The sequence below is a fragment of the Diplotaxodon limnothrissa genome, linkage group LG12 (genome assembly GCF_057381915.1).
Source record: "Diplotaxodon limnothrissa isolate DT_005_m linkage group LG12, D_limnothrissa_male_GT1.1, whole genome shotgun sequence".
Classification (NCBI taxonomy): domain Eukaryota; kingdom Metazoa; phylum Chordata; class Actinopteri; order Cichliformes; family Cichlidae; genus Diplotaxodon; species Diplotaxodon limnothrissa.
Window position 1 is genome coordinate 29,349,446 of NC_140607.1, and position 17,776 is coordinate 29,367,221.

At 41.1% G+C, this 17,776-nt stretch overlaps 1 protein-coding gene across 3 annotated transcripts in view; it reads right to left on the reverse strand.

Annotated features, from left to right (window-relative positions):
• Nucleotides 1-17,776, reverse strand: part of LOC146621548 (ADP-ribosylation factor-like protein 15) — a 109,559-nt gene that overhangs the window by 66,309 nt on the left and 25,474 nt on the right. The gene's annotated exons all lie outside the window — the stretch shown is intronic.

A 17,776-nucleotide genomic window follows, 5' to 3' on the forward strand; every position in this document is an offset into this window, starting at 1 on the left:
GCTTAATAAAAAAAAAAGAATGCACCATGACAAAGAATGATACTACCATGATTTCTACATGTACGAACGATCTAATTTAATCATGCCACATAGAGAAAATGTCATTGACAAACTATATTCAATCAGGGGGTTAGATGCATGCATCCAAGTGCTGGTCCAACACGTTTTTGTCTGCATGTAAACCTTGTCTGATTGGGCCCTTATGGCAGCCAGAGGCAGACCTGTCACTCCATGAATCACGGCCTGGGACTGAGGGCCTGCTGTGAGACATTAAGGGGCAAATGCAGTGTGAACCGTGAATGAGAACTTTAAACTTGTGTGGGGAGATCAGTATCCAAAACTAAAAAGAGATCTCTTTTATTAGCAAGACAGGAACCAGTCTGGACATGGCAGGACAGACACACACACACGCACGCACACACATACACACACACACACGCACGCACGCACGCACGCACGCACGCACGCACGCACACACAGTCTCCTACCCATCTACGATATCACATTTCAAGTACAAGAACATCAACACAAGATTTCCTACTGCTCATGTCAAAGGACGACCCTCCTCAACACACTGTTGCTGCGCTCAGAGACTTTAACAAGAAGTAAAAACATGCGCAAGTCTACATGAACTGCTGCACATCTGTGTGCACGCTGTCCAGGTGTGCCATCAGAAAAAGAATACCTCGGTGGGCAGAAGCAGTTAAACTAATGAGAGGATAAACAAATATTCATCATCAGTTTTCAAGTAGGTCTGTATGTTTGTATACTCCGGCTTTAAGTCGTTGTAAAATACTTTTTATCTCAAGTTAAAAGAATCAAATGAACATCCAATAAAAGAGCAATTTTACAAGATGCATCCATTGCCACTTTTAAATTGGAGGAGAACAAAACAAAGTGCTTCAGCCTCAGTTCATCTACAGAGCCCAAGACATCAATGACTACCGGGGTCAGTTTTCAGAGTCATGCCAAAACAGGACTGCCGTTTGATGGAGATGTGGGGAATCTGCTTCAGCAGAACCAGACGTCGGCTGAGCAACCCGAGCCCCCCCGACTCCTTGGTGAACCCACCAGTCTGCTCAAACAGGAAACATTCTCCTTTTCCAGAAAAACTGTAAGATCAGAAACACACGCGTGTCAGATGGAAGAGCACATGTACAAACTTGGTTTGATTGGGTTATTTTCTTCTCTTCTCTGAAGCCACATGTACAGGTTTCTGTACAAGGTGAAAACTACCCCAGCTGTCAGCCAAGAGGACTGACAGCTGATGTTTAAAAAGAAGGGTTGAGGTAAGTGAAGATGGAAGAACTCAACCAGGTACAAATAGATATTGAGTTGAATAACTTGAGTGTTCCGAGCCCTATGAAATAATTGCTAAACCAGGAGTAAACATTGTTTTTAAAAAGGCATTGAATCAGGGTGCTGCCCCATTGCGGGAGCAGAATGAGAGGACTACTCCCACCAGAGAGTTGTGATTTCACAACAGTTACTAAAGGAGCATCCAGGCCCTGACCCTGGGGTCCCCATGTACACAGTGGCCCCTGTGAGAGAGAGATGGCAGCTCCCACCTCTGGCCCTCTTTGACAGGTCAAGATTGACGAGGAGAGCTTGCTCAAAAGGCTCACAGGAGAAAAATAAATATATCGGTAGGCCTTTGCCTACTTCGAGACATGCCCCTCCCCGTCAACCACATACTCAATGTGTCACTGAGACCAAGAGCACAATCACAGAGATTGTCCAATGATGAGTATTTCCATAAATCTCCAAGCTATTTATACACACAGCTGAAATTGAGTTTTTAGTTGTATTTGACCCATACAGTAACCTGTACTTTGATATAGGAAAACATCTACGGAAACTCATGAAAAATAAAACCTATGAGGCCACTTGTCAATCCTGCCAAAAGACTCTGGGAATGACAAGCATTTTATATAGACTCTATTGATTAGTTGCCTCTTATAGAATTGGACATGTTCTAGTTGTGCTTTCCTGAAAGACCTGCCTAGACATTACCTCACTGTTGTTGTGAAAGTTGATTAGCTAGGCTTTATGTAAATGAGAATCATATCACAGAAGATGTAGCCAGGCTGCATTTTCTCCTCAAGAGAAAGATGCATGACAGGAAAAAATGGAAAAAGAAACACCACGCTCCCCAGGCCTCCAATTTTAAAAAGATGCCAAGACTTTTAATGGGTGACACAATTAGGCCTCCTGGCAGCAGAGCATAGCTCAAGTAGACACTGAGCTTATTAGCATTTAGCCTCATCTAAATAATGGGGGGGTTCCCATATCAAGAGTTTAAAAGGACAATGATGTATGAAAACTGCTGCAGTTCTTTTTCCTCCCAATGTTTTACTTCACATAATGCTCAAAGCCACACCACATGGTATAGCGAGAACTCCAACAATGTCTCCACAGACCCTCCTGACCTCAAGTTTGTTCATTTGCATATGGTTAACACATGATATATACATGGATTTAGGGACTGAAAAAGATCAAGGCAAAGGGTCCCACTGACTAAAGGATTCAGATAGACTTAAAAGAAAAAAAAAGGAAAAAAAAAGGAAAAACAACTAATAAATGAAAACATTTTTGTCAGTGACACATAAACTATCATGGTGTAAATTCACCTGACGTGGTTGGATGGAAAAAGAGCCAGGCTCTTTTTAGAAAATGACTTTGTATTTTTAGAGGTAATAAATGTGGGATAGAGGGAAGCCGCTATACCCACAGAAGACTAGTTCACGTTTCACTCTCGTACTCTCTTGCTACTGTCGAGACACCACAGGACCGGAAAATAGGCAGTGGCACGACAGCATGTTCCAAATTGAGGCTCCCAACAAGCTTTCAGTTTGTATGGACAAGCTTTGATCTTGTTGAAGTTATTAAATTTAACTTTTGTGTTGTCAAAGGAGACACAGAGAACATAGAAATCAAATATGCCAGCTTGGAAACGCTGATTTCATACCTATTCTGTTCAACCGGATCTTTGGAAACGGTAACATAACAAGTACGGTTTCTGCATATTGCTAAAACATCTCAACAGGTGTGCAGCGTCAACTAATTCTGCTACAGAAATACTCATGACAGCTACATAAATACTAGGGGTGGGGGGGAAAAAAATCGATACTGTGTAGTATCGTGATATTTTGTTTGCTAATAATGTATCGATACAGGGACAGCAGAAATCGATATTTTGTTACAAAAAAAGTTTTTGTAACAAAACTCTGACTTCAGAGCATGTTGATCAGCTCCTTTTTCTGAGCAAGAATCCTGACATTCCTTCACTGTCCAAATGTGTTTAACTTTTTTTTGGGCAGTAATAAACATGACAGTTTACTTATTTTAATTTAAGACATGTTTTATTTTAATTAAGTTTAAAACTTTTTTATTTAATGTAAAATTATATTTTGTTTTAATTTACTTTCAAATTCTTCAGTTGCTGAATGGGCTGCATAGTTTTCATCAATTGCATAGTTCAGAATAGCTATAATTGTACCAGATGGTTGCATTCAGTTAAGTTGGACTAGACTGTAATACAAACCGTTCAGTTTGTCAACAATAAAACTGACTGAAATGAGAGAAAGACTGAGTGCGAGACTTTGATATTAGATAAAATGAATATTGATAAAGTTTACCTTTATGTACAGAATCTGAATATCGCAAAATATTTTTTTAAAAATTGCAATAATATCGTATCGTGCGTTAAGTATTGTGATAATATCGTATTGTGGGATGTATGGTGATTCCCACCTCTAATAAATACTACCCAGTAATGGTTACCAATCTTTCTGGATCCTTACGATCTTTAAGTCTTAATATTTTTTATCAGGATGGTTGGCTAACATTACCCAAACTTAACTAAAACTGACAAATGTTTTTCCAGAAAAGTTCAGATACAATATTATTCTGCAGAAATACAGTAAGAGATGAAACTTCAACTTCAGCAACTGAGTAACTGTAAATGTTTATCCAGTGTTTAGTGTTTTTGGAAAAAAAAAAAAATAAATAAAAACAGTTTGGGGAGACAAAAGAACGAAAATTCTGTAAACCTTTGGAAATAAGGTGATAAAATAAGAAATAAGATTGATTTATAGGGAGTAAGTGCCAGATGACTGAGTCAACTGCCCTCACCACATTATACATTTTGCAAAAAAAAAAAAAAAAAAAAGTGTCTGAAAAAGCAGCAAATTATACATGAAGAAAATCTGTCAAGCTGATGCATAAGTGCCCTTTTTAGCCCCTGTCCTGCCCATTAAGCATGTAAAACACCATGTTGAAAGGTAGATTACTCATCAGTGAGTAAGTCGGAACTATTTGCACTCATCACAGTCATGGTGCTAATGAGTATAATAATGCCCGCTTAAAAACTGCTGTATCACATTTAGCCTTTGGTATTCCAGAACACACAGACATACCAAGAAGTAACTGCAGCCTCCCCCTTGGCTGCAAACACATAAGCTGCACATACTGACTTCCGGTACAACAGAAGGGACAGGATAGAAGAGAGGAGGAGGAGGGAAAAAAAACAAACAGAAAGGACACCCAAGACACTGGCCTCAGTAGTCATGCCCACTGCAGACAGACAGACAAAGAGTACGGGCAAGCAGTTTTTTTTTCTTTTTTCTTTCCTCCAGACTAAGTGTCGGGACAACACTTGTGTGCAGGGCTCACTCCTGACCTTTGGAAATGACAGTCCTTTATATGGGTGTCCCCATGGAGGAGCAGTGCTAACAGCTATGTGTGTAATAACACACCAACTACAGTCATAACACAGGCCTGCAGTGGAGAGGAGAGGCAGGCTGTGAGGTATGAAGGTAGTGTAGGGCGAAGCAGGGAGGTGGAGAGGGTGTGCAGGCAAAATGGGAGTGGTGGTGGGTGGATGGCTGCATTCATTCATCCTCATTCATCTTCTCCCCCCTTCAGTTGTTGTTATTTGCCACTTTGAAGCTGGATGGGGGGTGAACAGTGGGACACAGTGTGGTTCAGTACAGTGAGGGTAGGGGGGGTGTGGGGCGCACTGCATGCCATTCTCGTTAAGGGGCGAGATAGACGTGCTAGACACACAAGGCTACTCAATGGACTCTTCCCATGCTAGGTTACTGCAGACTGTTGTTACTCCAAAATCACAGATTGCTTCAGGCCCAGGTCTGCACCACCACACACCAAACCATGCTCCACCCTTTATTTTGCTTCGTAACATAGCATATATTTCTGACCATTAATTGGGCATGCTTAAGTGTTACTGGCATTTTTCTAACCACACATGCCTCTCATAGCAGTGGATTTTCTTCCACTGGTGCAGACAAGATGCTACCAGTATTATGCCTATGGGCACAAGCACGAACGACTGTTTTCTTATACCTTAATTACAAGTAAAAACAAATGCCATGTGGATTTGGCAGTGAGAACTCTGATATGCTTTCAACTGTAGCTACAGGTGATGAAATACAAGATTTACTGCACTTCAAAAATGATGGCCAGTTAAGGACACTAAACAGGTGCCATTCATTATCCCGCATCAGAAATAGATCCCTGAACAAACACACACACACACACACACACTGAAAGAGTACACTGGAACATTTGGGGGATACGCATCGCTCCCGTTCCATGTGCCTCGACAATACACATCCAGTTGTGTGGAATGTTTTTGATGCAGGGCATGCTGAATATGTCTACTGTTGACTTCAACAGCTTAAAACAAAATATCGCAGAAGGCTGCTGAACTGAAATGACAGACATACAGCAATAAGAAGATGACCCTGTCTGCGCCAGCTCAACATCCCGTCTGGTGAAGTAGACCGTGTCTTAAGTCGACAAAACAACCCACAACCCATTATGCCTGCTTGTCTCTGTGTTTACGGGGAGGTCTTGTTTTAAAGGCTGATTTGCTTGTCACCGTTTTGCAGGCACATCATCCCTTTATTCGAAAGCAACAACCACTCTTTTTCTCACTTTCTCCGTCTCTCTCCCCTATCACCCCCGCTACCCAATTCATTCATCCCACTTCTGTCTGTCTGGCCCTCGTTTCAGAGCTCAAACACTATTGCCCTGACGCTAAGATGTCTGGACAAGGAGACAAGCTAGAACACACACACACACACACACACACACACACACACACACAGAAAGAGTGAAGTTAGAGCGCCCCCCAGCTTTTTGCTGGAACATACCACATCTTTTACACTGCAAAGGAAAGGGCAAAGCTTTGCTCCAACTCATTTAATGTAACTTAAGTAACAAGAAATGGCTCTAAAAACCTTCATGTATCAAATTTCCACCAATTCTGAGAATCACGTTCATGGCAGCAAACACAGAAAGAGAAAAACAAATTGGTGCTGCCTGCCACTATCGAACAGAAGCGAAATCCCTTCATTAATTTGGCTAAACAAGTTAACGTGACAGACTCTTTGGAACCTTGAATCCAGTTTTAAAACAACCAAGATATGTCTAGACTATAAATCTCAACTTCGAAAAACAAACTGAAGCATCTACTTGCTTCCCCCCCCACTTCACTTCCCCTTTTCAGTAAGCAGCTCCAATGTTAGCCTTCTCCTATCTGGCCTGACATGGTAGCTTGTGACCCTGCCTGGATGAGGAGAAGGCCAGATCAAAGGCAGAGGAGCAGCCTTGGAAAAACACTTGGGCTGAGAATGGACGGGATATCTGTCAGGAAGCCTTTCCCACTGGGCTCACTAGTGCTAGAGCCCAGGGATCAGGTTACCACCCAAAAACACCGACATGAAAGAGGGGGAGACGCTAATCCGCATACATGGGGCTCTCTGTCTGTCCTCCAGTTGCACTCCACCACCAATAATGTATCCCTTCGTCCCCTCTGCTCCTTACCCTCTAAAATCTCCACAGCTCAGTATCTCTGAGTCACCGCCAAACCACACCAATTTAACTTACCCATACACCCCCCCGGGCTTCTCTACACCACCACTTCTCCCTGCTTCAACACCCCGAAAACACTCAAGCTTCATCACAGAGGATTAACAGGAAACCCTGACACACCCTTTTGTTGAGGAGACAGAGGGGGGCTTGGGTGGTTTGCCACCCCGAGAGGGTCTTTTTTATCCACTGGGGTTCCTGATCCAGTTAGAGAAGGAGACGTGAGGACTTCATGTCTCAGCATTCTTACTAACATCAATGACATGCACACACAAGAACTTCCACAACTCCAAGCTGTATAGACGAGGCCTGCTGGTGGCTATCAGTTTTCCAGTAGCAATGAGCAGGGACTAAGAAAAGAAGGATGCAGTGAGAAAAGAGGCTGGGGCAGGGAGGGAGCATTTGTAGGAGTGTGTGGGATAAAGGGAGTGTTCAAAATGAGGATGGCATATATGTGTATGTGTATGTGTGTGGCAGGGAGTGGGGGGTGGGTGTCAGTGCTGTAAATCTTGATGTCACTGACAGGAAGACTGTTGCAGGACCATTACCATAAATCTGACAAACGCTAAGTTGATGGGAGGCTGTATCTGTCTGGTCAGGGACCAGTCTAGACGGTCCTATTGAGGGGTCCTACAGCGTAGCCCTGTTTGTTTCCAGCACCATCTGGATGTGGCAGTAAGTACCCGCTGCTGTGGTTCACATATGCAAACAAACACAAAGTATACAATGTGCACCATTCCCATAGCCATTGCAAAGGCCCTGATCTTTGTATCTCAAACAATAACCACAATTTATTTGTGTAGTGTACTGACAGAAACTCTAGAACAACAGGTTACACACAGTATCAAAGTAATATCAAAGTTCTGTGGTCAACTTTCTTGTATAATTATTGCATTAAAATGTTACTGTGAACTTCTGTGGATGATAAATTGGTAGCTAACTATTCAATGGGCTCCTAAGGACTTTTGTTAGATTAAAGCAAATCTACACCACATACACTAAACCGTTAAGGTTGTGAACACGAGAACTCCACAGTGGTGGATGTTTGCACTGAAAGCTGGGTATACGCCGCAGGCTGCACGGTCCTGAACAGTTTTGCTTGTTGGCAGGATGTATTCACTCAAGGAAGCAGCCGCTGTGTGGAAGTGGTGCTGCCATGAGGTGGGTGGCATGTGTCACATAAAACCCGAATGAATGTCCAGCAGAACACTGCATGGCAACAAAATGAGTACTCTTAGTCACTTCACCTGTCAGTGGTTTTAATGTTGTAGCTGAGTGGTCTACACTCTAATAACTGTGTTGAGGAAGATGTGACTCAGTGATTCATACAGATTACCTCATAGACACGCTATGATTAACAAGGTATGTTCTCAAGTTTAACCCCCCCCCCCATAAAAACACCATCTCCCAAGAGATGGAAACACAAAAGCATGATAGTTCTGCAGTGCTGAATGCTTTTCAAGCATCCATAACATTTGCAAGAGTCACTGTGACACAGCTCTTACAGATGCTTTTTGTAGCCTGCGTTTCCTGCCTAAAATCTTATGTTCATTTTCTACAAACGAAGCTTGAAAAACAAGCTCTTGTTTAGTTTATCAAAGATTTTCTATTGAGGCACCGAACTACTTTAAAAAAAAAAAGAAAAGAAAGAAAAACAAAAACATCTCCTCTCTCTCCCTCTCTGAGTCTCTCTCAACAAACTGGGCAAGAGTTCACCTGAGGAGAATCTGGGACTGATCAGCACTGCACGGGTTCCACACTTTGACCCAGGCGTGGGTCACAGTGTAGCCTGAGGTGAACACTCTACAGTTTAATACTTACACTTTGTTTTTGATGAATACAGACGTGTCCCCTCATTAACAAAGTTCCTAATCTTCATGCCTTCATGCTTGAAAGGAATGTAACGAGTAGCATAACAAATGACTTTTAATGTACTCCATTACTTTTTAAAAAGGTGTTCTGCGTAATATATTTAATAATAACTTTGAGTAATGACTAAAAAATAAATAAATAATATATATATATATATATATATATATATATATATATATATATATATATATATATCTCTATCTCTATCTATCTCACAACAAAGAGAGGAAATACCTCAACAAACATGCACAAACATTTGACCCACAGCAAGCAATTCATTTACATGAATATAATTTCTTTATTGCTGCTTAGAAATGGTGGCGACTCTCAAAATGGAGCCAACAAGACTTGATGAGGAATCAAAGTCAAGTCCAAGTGATATTGATAATGGAATCTGAATCACTAAATTCGTATCAAAACCCGGGTTAAGATTGTCTGAAAGATCTGATGATCTGTAAGATCTTGGTAGGAATAATATAATCCAAACAGCGTGTCCCTCTAGACCCCCAGCCCCCTTCCCAGCCGACACATTTATCTGTCTGGAGCCTACCTTGGAGCTTCTGTGTTTCATGACATCTACTGGAAAATTACATTAGGTTGAGAATAAGAGGGACAGCATTAAGGGGCCCACCCACGGGACTGTTTTCATGTTCTTCTCTTTTTGTTCAAGAAAGCATAAGGGTGAGGTGGTGGCAAGGCAGTTGCATTCACAGTGGACACCTTTACTCCATGGGACATCCAGAGGGTAGATAAGGAGGCCACAGAAATGAGGGGGTTGAAGGGGTTCCACTGGGCGCCATTACGGTAAATAAATCTTCTAAATTGGGGAGAGCGATTAGCTTGGCTGCATTAGCATACTGCGGCGGCAAAAACTTTGGTATCCTGGGCACAGCGTAGGGCAAAAAGATGTTTTTCTGCACCCATATAGAGGATCAAAGCTTAAGGGGCCCCCTTTTGAAGGCCCTGAAACTAGTGTGCATGAACCAAGGGGGGTGGGGGGCGCCCCATCTCACAGACATAAAAAGGATGGGTGGATGGGAAGGGCACTCCTCTCACTTTCATCAGTTAAAGCTCATTTTCATACAACATTTATGTATCGATGACAATCGATTGTTGATTAAAGCAAAATTAGGGCCCCCATTCTCCCTGAAAAACGTGTGGGAACGTTTCAAGTTTGTCGTTAAATGTGAAAGACTTTTCCTCATTAGTCATTTCATGGCTCCAGTTTGACAAAAAAAACCAAACAACAACTAAAAGCCATCAGAACAAGACGATTTTTATATAGACTGTATGTAACACAACAATAATCATAACATATCTATAATATTGTTTCACTGAACTAGTCCTCACATCATAAGATACAAACAAGGCCCAGCCACGGGGATGATATTAACAGCCTGACCCTGTTGATAACAAAGTGTGTGGATTAGTGTTTGGGAGATCTACCAAAGATGGTAAATGGAGGTGTTGTAACCCACAAAACAGAAAAGACATTACTTATTATGAATATAGTTGTGGCTAATGATGTAATCTAAACTCAGTATGCAATCCAAAGCTTTCTGAAACCCGTTATCAAATCTTCTTAAAGTCAAATTGCAAGAAACTGAATTTACAAATAACTAAAACTCATGATTCTATCTACTCTTCTGGCTATATTAATCAATACTGACATTTCTTATTTAGTTTAATTTTTGTTTACAACCTACAGCCCAAACTTGAGTGGATCGGCAGATGATGCGAAATGTTGACATGATTAAGAAGTTTAAAATAGGAAGCTGATCAATGGAACTTTAAGCTGTGGTAATTCCTTCTTGTTAAACTCCACTGTAGGACGTGCAGTGATGTGCCCTTTCACTCGCAAACAATCTTTGCCAGAGTTCATTCGGGGACTTGGACAGAGAGTTTCAGTAAAGTTATTACAAAATTTGTGATTTGTAAGACACAACTCTCTGTACTCTGTTGAACAGGAACAGAATCCAAATGGGAAGTGCTATCGGATCACAACCCTAGGTGTGGCACTAGCAGTGATGCCAAAGAGAAAACAGACATATTTTCACTGAGATAAGGATCATGAATGATGAGTACTGCAACAAATGAAGACACTAACATCATTACATTTATGTGGAAACTTAACATCTGTGAAAACCATACTTCATGCTGTCACAGATCTGGAAGACCTCTTTCATATCTTGCATCCAGATTGAGTGTGTGTGCTTGACAGAGCTTACAACTCACACATGTCAACAGAACAGGTCTTAAAAGCAGTGACAAACTGAGAAGTTCGCAGTTTCCATTTATCCAAGTAAGTGTTGCCCAACAACAAAAACTTTTGCACATGGCAATATAGTGAAAGGCAGAAAGCAAGTACAATCCCTTTGATTCTGTCTGGGTTTGGTTAAGACATCTTGTTGAACTACACATTACAGCCAAAATTCTGACACGACACATATGCATACACAATATACTATACAATTACATGCATCTCTGACCACCTCAAAGTAGGTACAAGCTGACCACAAAATCCCATTCGGTCTTATACACAATGAAAAATGGCCTGGCTTTCTTGGGTTCCTTTTTCCTTGCATAACCTCAAGATAAAGCATCATTAGGAAAAAATAGGACATTTTATATACTGCAAATACTATAAGAAAAAACTGCAGTAGTGTACAATGTCATTTCTGATGTAAAATGTCAATGCACCTGTGATTCCCTTCTACATCCTTCCTATTAATAGAAGCAACAAAGCTCATGCTAACTGATTTTGTCTATGGTTTTAGAAGTGAGAGAGCCAAGCTTTCATTCTATACAACTCTTCTCTCTTACTTCACCACCGCTGAGGTGTGTTTAACTGGCACAGCTCACACAAGAAGTGGTATTTATAGGAAAAAATTAACTATTTAAGATGCTGGTGTTATTTATTTATTCTTTGTTTTCAAAGGGTTTTTTATAGGTTTTTATGAAGAGAAGTTGTGAATCATCCACTTTACAAGGTTATACAAAGGAATGACAACATTATGCTAAAAAGCCTGTAAGCATGCGATTCAGGCAATTTAATATCTGAACATTTGCTATTATGAATCTTCTCTAATTTTGATTTTATTTTAATTATGAGTCACACATGAACAGTACTAAATAAGAAACCTGAGCTATAGTGAAAACATAAAACACTAAACAAATAATCCAATCCATTTTCCTTATTTTAGAAAAAACGGGGTTAACATACAAAGATTGAGAGAAACAGTGGCTTATCACTAATTTCACACAGCTTGTCGTCCTCCTGGATAGTGATAACAGACGTGAGAAACCCAAACACATCAAGTTTCCCATAAATATACTGACTATGAAATTGTTGAGGTCACTTGGGCATGTCCTTGGAAATAAAATGAAAATATAACTAGTTAAATGTCTGGAGGCTCAGAATTTCTTTGCTTAGAGTCTTGACAATGAGAGGAAAAAAAGAAAACAGCCGTATAATTGTTAGTACAAATGAGCAGATGAAGACGTAAGAACGGTAATCAGACCTGAATATTTGTGAAAGAAACAAATGAAATGATGCTCAGTGACCGTTTGATGCCATCCGTCAAGTGTGGCAAAGGCCTATAAGGCAGTGATTCCTGAACATGTGCAAATATTTACTGAAAACAAATTTTAAAAGGATAAAATTAAGAAAACTACACGAGATGAGACGCCAAAGCCAACCATCTGGAGGTATTTCAAATCACAGGTCATTCTATGCCATAACCTTATCCAGCGAGTGAATCTATAAGAGTTCGGGGCGTTTCGGCACGTTTGTCGGACGTTAACCAGACACATTGTTTTAACCTTTGCCGGAGAAGCTTCTGTCTCATTCCCAGGGGCTGGCTGTGTAAAAGGGTCAATGACTTCAATAGGCCTTCATTAAGCACAGTTAGTGTCAACAGTTAATTATGCAAATTAGGGGACCCCTCATGTGGTTTGTGGGTCCCTGGGCTCCCCCTTTCATTGCAGCCTCACACACACACACACAAAATAAAAGCACCACCCTGCAGACACACATACTTCATATAGCACATACGTTCACGTACACACAGTATGCCATTCACACGTTACTTTTCCTCCTCACTCATTTCTTGCCAGGAATCAAAAATGCAGTGTTATGTGCTGATATATAAATGGAGGCCAATGAGGCCCCTGAGGTCTCCAGTGGCTTTTCTTGCCATCAAAGGACCTCCGGAAGGTTCTTGCTGGGTGAAGCTGAAAGCCCACCAAGTTCTCCTCATCAAGGCTAGTGAGTGGGGGGTGGCATCCATGCTCCCTCAGAAACAAAATGGGGGAGAAAAAAAAAAACTGCATCAAAACAGTCAATTAGGCAAAAATGCATGACAGCCAAATTCGAGCATTGTTTCTGTGATGGTAATGACAGGCCCCTTCCACACATCTGATGTCTGCGGCCCCCTGATTTTCAAATGGTGGGAAGCCATCAGTAATTAATAGTCACACGCTTCGGGCCCCTCAGTTGTGACTGGCGGATTCTTTGTAGGCCCGGGCTAAAAAACTTCCAGTCCACATCTACCTACTTCTTGTCATCCCATCACTGCTAGTTTGTGTCCATCTCCCTCACAAATGGATCCATCACTGCCTGCTGTTTGCTTCATGTACATTGTTTATCAGCCATTTGAGTGGCTCCACTTCATTGTAGGGGGATTGTTATGGGCGCCAATTGTAACCAGCTCCCCCTGAAGCCTCCATCTAAACCCGTTCACCTCCCACTAATTGTGGAGAGATATGGTCTTTGGGGGGTTTAAAAGGGTGGCTAGATGAAACGGCCTCCGTTGTGAACTGAAAACTGTTCAAACACCACAGTTCCTTTTGGAACCGGTCTCTTGTTTGTTATTTTGTTTGCCTTTGCTTTTTTCCCTAGCAAAGAAAACTTCTCAAAAACAGCAGTCTCAGAGTGATTATGTAATAGTAAATCAAAAACAGACTGTAAGCCACACTGGTCCAAATCCACCAAGTGAAGCTCTGGGAGCAAGTCTCTGTTCTTTCACCATGTGATACAGGTGTCATATTTTTGTGGCTACAGGAAAGAATATCTTGCAAGAACCCCATAACCCCACAGCAGTCTATTCCTGAATCACGGTAGATATTTCAACGCCAGGTTGAGCAATGATGATTGCATTACTGGTTGTCATTTGGCTCATCCAGTGGCTTGCTTACACAGCCAGTTCCAAAATTGTTGCTAAACACGTGCTTGGTCCAATGTAAAGATGTCATACAGTGAATCCAAAAGGTGAGCCAAAAGGACCGAGCATGGGCCAGGAGACAGGAAGGGTCTGCGCAATTCATTGCCACCTAACTGAGTGGTATGCATTCATGCTGTGATCATTTTGGTGGAATATAGCACAATCGATTTAAAATAAAATAGCAAATTATAATGGATTTGTCCAACTTTAAAGACAGTGCTTCAGGACAGTGATCTGGAAACTAAGCTATTATGTTACAGCCTTGTTTTGTTCCCAGTAACCCCCCCATTATTCGTTTTTAACGAGCAAACTGAAGCATGTTTGATTAGTCCAGTTAGGTGCCTGACCTCAGATGAACCGATTATGTTTTTCACTTGCTGGAGAAACTGAAAATAAAGAGCTCTTTCAACAAGAAAAATAAATAAATAAATAAAGAAGGCTGCACAACAGGCCTAGAGGTTCATGACCAGGGCAACAAAACATTTAATATAATGGCTTTATGTTTCATTTGCCCAGTGATTTTAGATCCCCTAATACAAGGGGGTTATATCAAAACCAGCTAATATGGCACAAGGACAAACCTTAATCCGCTTTAAAATAAGGCTGATCGTCAACATTTTACTTACTATACAGTCACCATTTAATTTCAAATCCAAAGTGCTAGAGTACAAAATCATCAACACCCCTAAACATGTGCCGCTGATACTTTCTACAGGTGTAACAGCATGAAGAAACATTAAGATAGAAAAAGCTAAGGGCTGAGCTGAGGGAAATGTGTCTCTGCGTGCACATGCATGTGTGCACGCACGTGTGTGCGCGTGTGTGTGTGGGCTACCACTATACAAACTGTATAACTAAATCCCACACAGGGAGCATTTGACTTAAGCCAATAGACTCCACATGTCTGTCCTACTTCAAAGGGGGCAAAAACCCCCCAAAACCCTCCCAAAAAACAAAACAAAAAACAAAACAGAAAACAACGTCATACAAGCCCGTTCTCATCATCTCCAAGTACAGAGTAAAAACTTGGTGCATGAAGCTAACATTATTGCTCACACAAATAAACAGTTTCACGCATCAACACTTTTGTGACACTGTTAAATATATTAGTAGCTCGGTAAATGGAGGGTTAACTGTATGTGAACTTCTTCACCAAGTCTTGTTTTCAGCTTATATTTGCTCTGCATTATCCTGACACCTACTGGATGACTAAAAATTGTCAATGCCACACAAGTTACAAAAAAAAAAAAAAAAAAAAAAAAAAAAAAAGTTACTTTGCTGACACACAGTACACATAGTGATTAAACAAAATCAGGACGCTCTATATGCTTGAGTTACTTTCTGTTCATCCAGTCCTCTGCACGCTTAGAGTGCAACGTCAAGTCTGGGGTCACCTGGATAAGCAGTCATCATATTTAGGCTCAAAGATTTTCTCTGCTATTACTGATAAGTCTAGTAATTGGGTTAATCAGACAAACGAGAATCTTTTTCCTTGCAACTAAATTGTGAGCAATCATTGAAGAATTGCCCCTGGTAAATGGCTAATAAATAATTTCATAAAAGCAAAGCCAGTTAAAAGACTGTGCAACATCTTGCTTTGATCAAGAATGTTTCAGCATTACTAATAAAATCAGACTTTACCGGAAGAAGGAAAAGACACACACACACACACACACACACACACACTCTAAGAGCCAAGGCTGATGGACAGATGTTGTGCGTATGGAAGTATTGCGCAAAGAAGCTTTCATAAATGACTGTGCACAGAGGGAAACGTTTACTTAGTCAAAGGCAGGAAAGAACAGTCAGAGGCCAACTGTGCCACGATCCATCACAGGCCTGCGTATGACAGTGCACAGTGCAACCTGATTCAAAGGTAGCCTAAGCCCTTCCTGAGACTGGCCCCCAGAAGAGAGAACATCCAACCTACCAATTTTGGATGAATGTGTATGACAAAGGACAGGGAAAACATCAGCATGTCAGAAAATACTGCAAAGATCTAAAGGGTCCGACTTGAAAGAAATCACCTTATGTTAACCTGCCACAGGAAAGATGGGAGGAATTCAAGGTGTTTCTAATTTTGAACAGTATGGGAATAGATTTCAGACTGTAGATACTAAATAATCTTGAAGAGATTATTAAATCATTTTCCAGGTCAGGTCATCTAACTCTTCAAGTGCTCGCTTTTGTAAAGTCTTCAGAAAACCGAGTGCAAGGAAGCAGATTTTAATACTTTTCTTTATCTTGCTTGTCAAAAATGCCCCATAAACAAATGTAAACACACTTCTTTCACTTCAGTCTTTTCAAATGCAGACAGAACATATGACATTGTCACGAAAAAGACACAGGAGTCTGAGAAACTACAGATGGAGGTGAAACTTAAAATGCGCCACAGCATCACACTAGGAAAGAGGAAATTTCCATCACCTCCGATCAGAGCAGCAGCTGATACATACACGTAGGGCTGGGCGATATGACCCAAAATTCATATCTCGATATTTTTTAGCTGGATGGCGATATAAGATATATATCTCGATTTTTTTTTTTAAGCCATAAAGTAAGAACAAAAAGAGAGTTCTTAGTCAAAGCTGTGTCCCAGATGTCACACAGGCACTTTTATTAACATACAGCACAGATGTACATGAAAAATTACTCAAAATTAAATTATGAGAATTCATTAAATAATAATGCTCCATAAATAAAAGAAAACAAGGTTGTTTTTGTGCTAAACAAAGAGCTCACAATTGTGCAGTCAAAATGTAAACTAAAAGAAGCTGAGCGTAATAACAAAGACAGATTTCACAGCTGCTCTGTTCCCAAGTTTTACTGTGTGACTGATAGCCTGGAGTTTGAAATCCGCTTCATAACCACGTCTCTTACAGGTGCCATTTATGGTCCTTATACACACACAATACGGTAATATTACGTTGATGCACAGTACGTATCACTCCGCGAAGCTCCTCGGTAGCCGTAATGCGCCGACAATCTATCAAGCGGTGCAGCTCCGTAGCTTACCAAAGTCGTACTCAAACATTTTTGACAGATTGCTGAGCGCCGTGTACCACATAAAATCGGTTCGCGGCCATCAAGCACAACCAGAATTCATACATAAGGCGCGCTATCAACTTTTGAGAGAATGAAAGGATTTTAGGGTTAGCGCTGTTAGCTCGTTAGCATGTTTAGCTCGTTAGCACGTTGACGCCGTCCAGCCCCACGCATGGGGCGATGCGCAGTAACTCGTTAACGGAGATTTGCCGTGTCCGTCTTGTCGCTGCCTGCACGTGAAGCGATGGGGGAGGAGGGGGAGTTGTCTTCAGTGAAGGCGAGGCGGAGTAACGTTGCGTAGAGACAAAAGTGGACGAAAGAGAGGCAAACTTGCGGCTCCACAACTATAGTTATAACGTAACATAGACTATATCGATATAAAGGATATTGTCACATCTTATATCTCGTATAAAAATATATCGATATGTTTTAAAAACTCGATATATCGCCCAGCTCTACATACACGCAACTACAGCGGAGTCATTTAACCAGAAAATGAAAGACAAGTGTACCCTTTCCTCGAAGACAAAAGCCAGATGTTATTGAGTGTTAGTGGGCTTTAAGTCCAGTGTGAAAGGGGCTTAAGATGGAAAGGAACACATTAACAGGAAAGGAAAACATTAACAAGACAAAAAAACAGTCTACCCACCCATGCACACCCACACACACAAAGCATGGGTAATGGTTTGAGTAGAGTCTTGGCAAATACATCCAACAGGTCATGAAAACGTGTTTTTGGAACT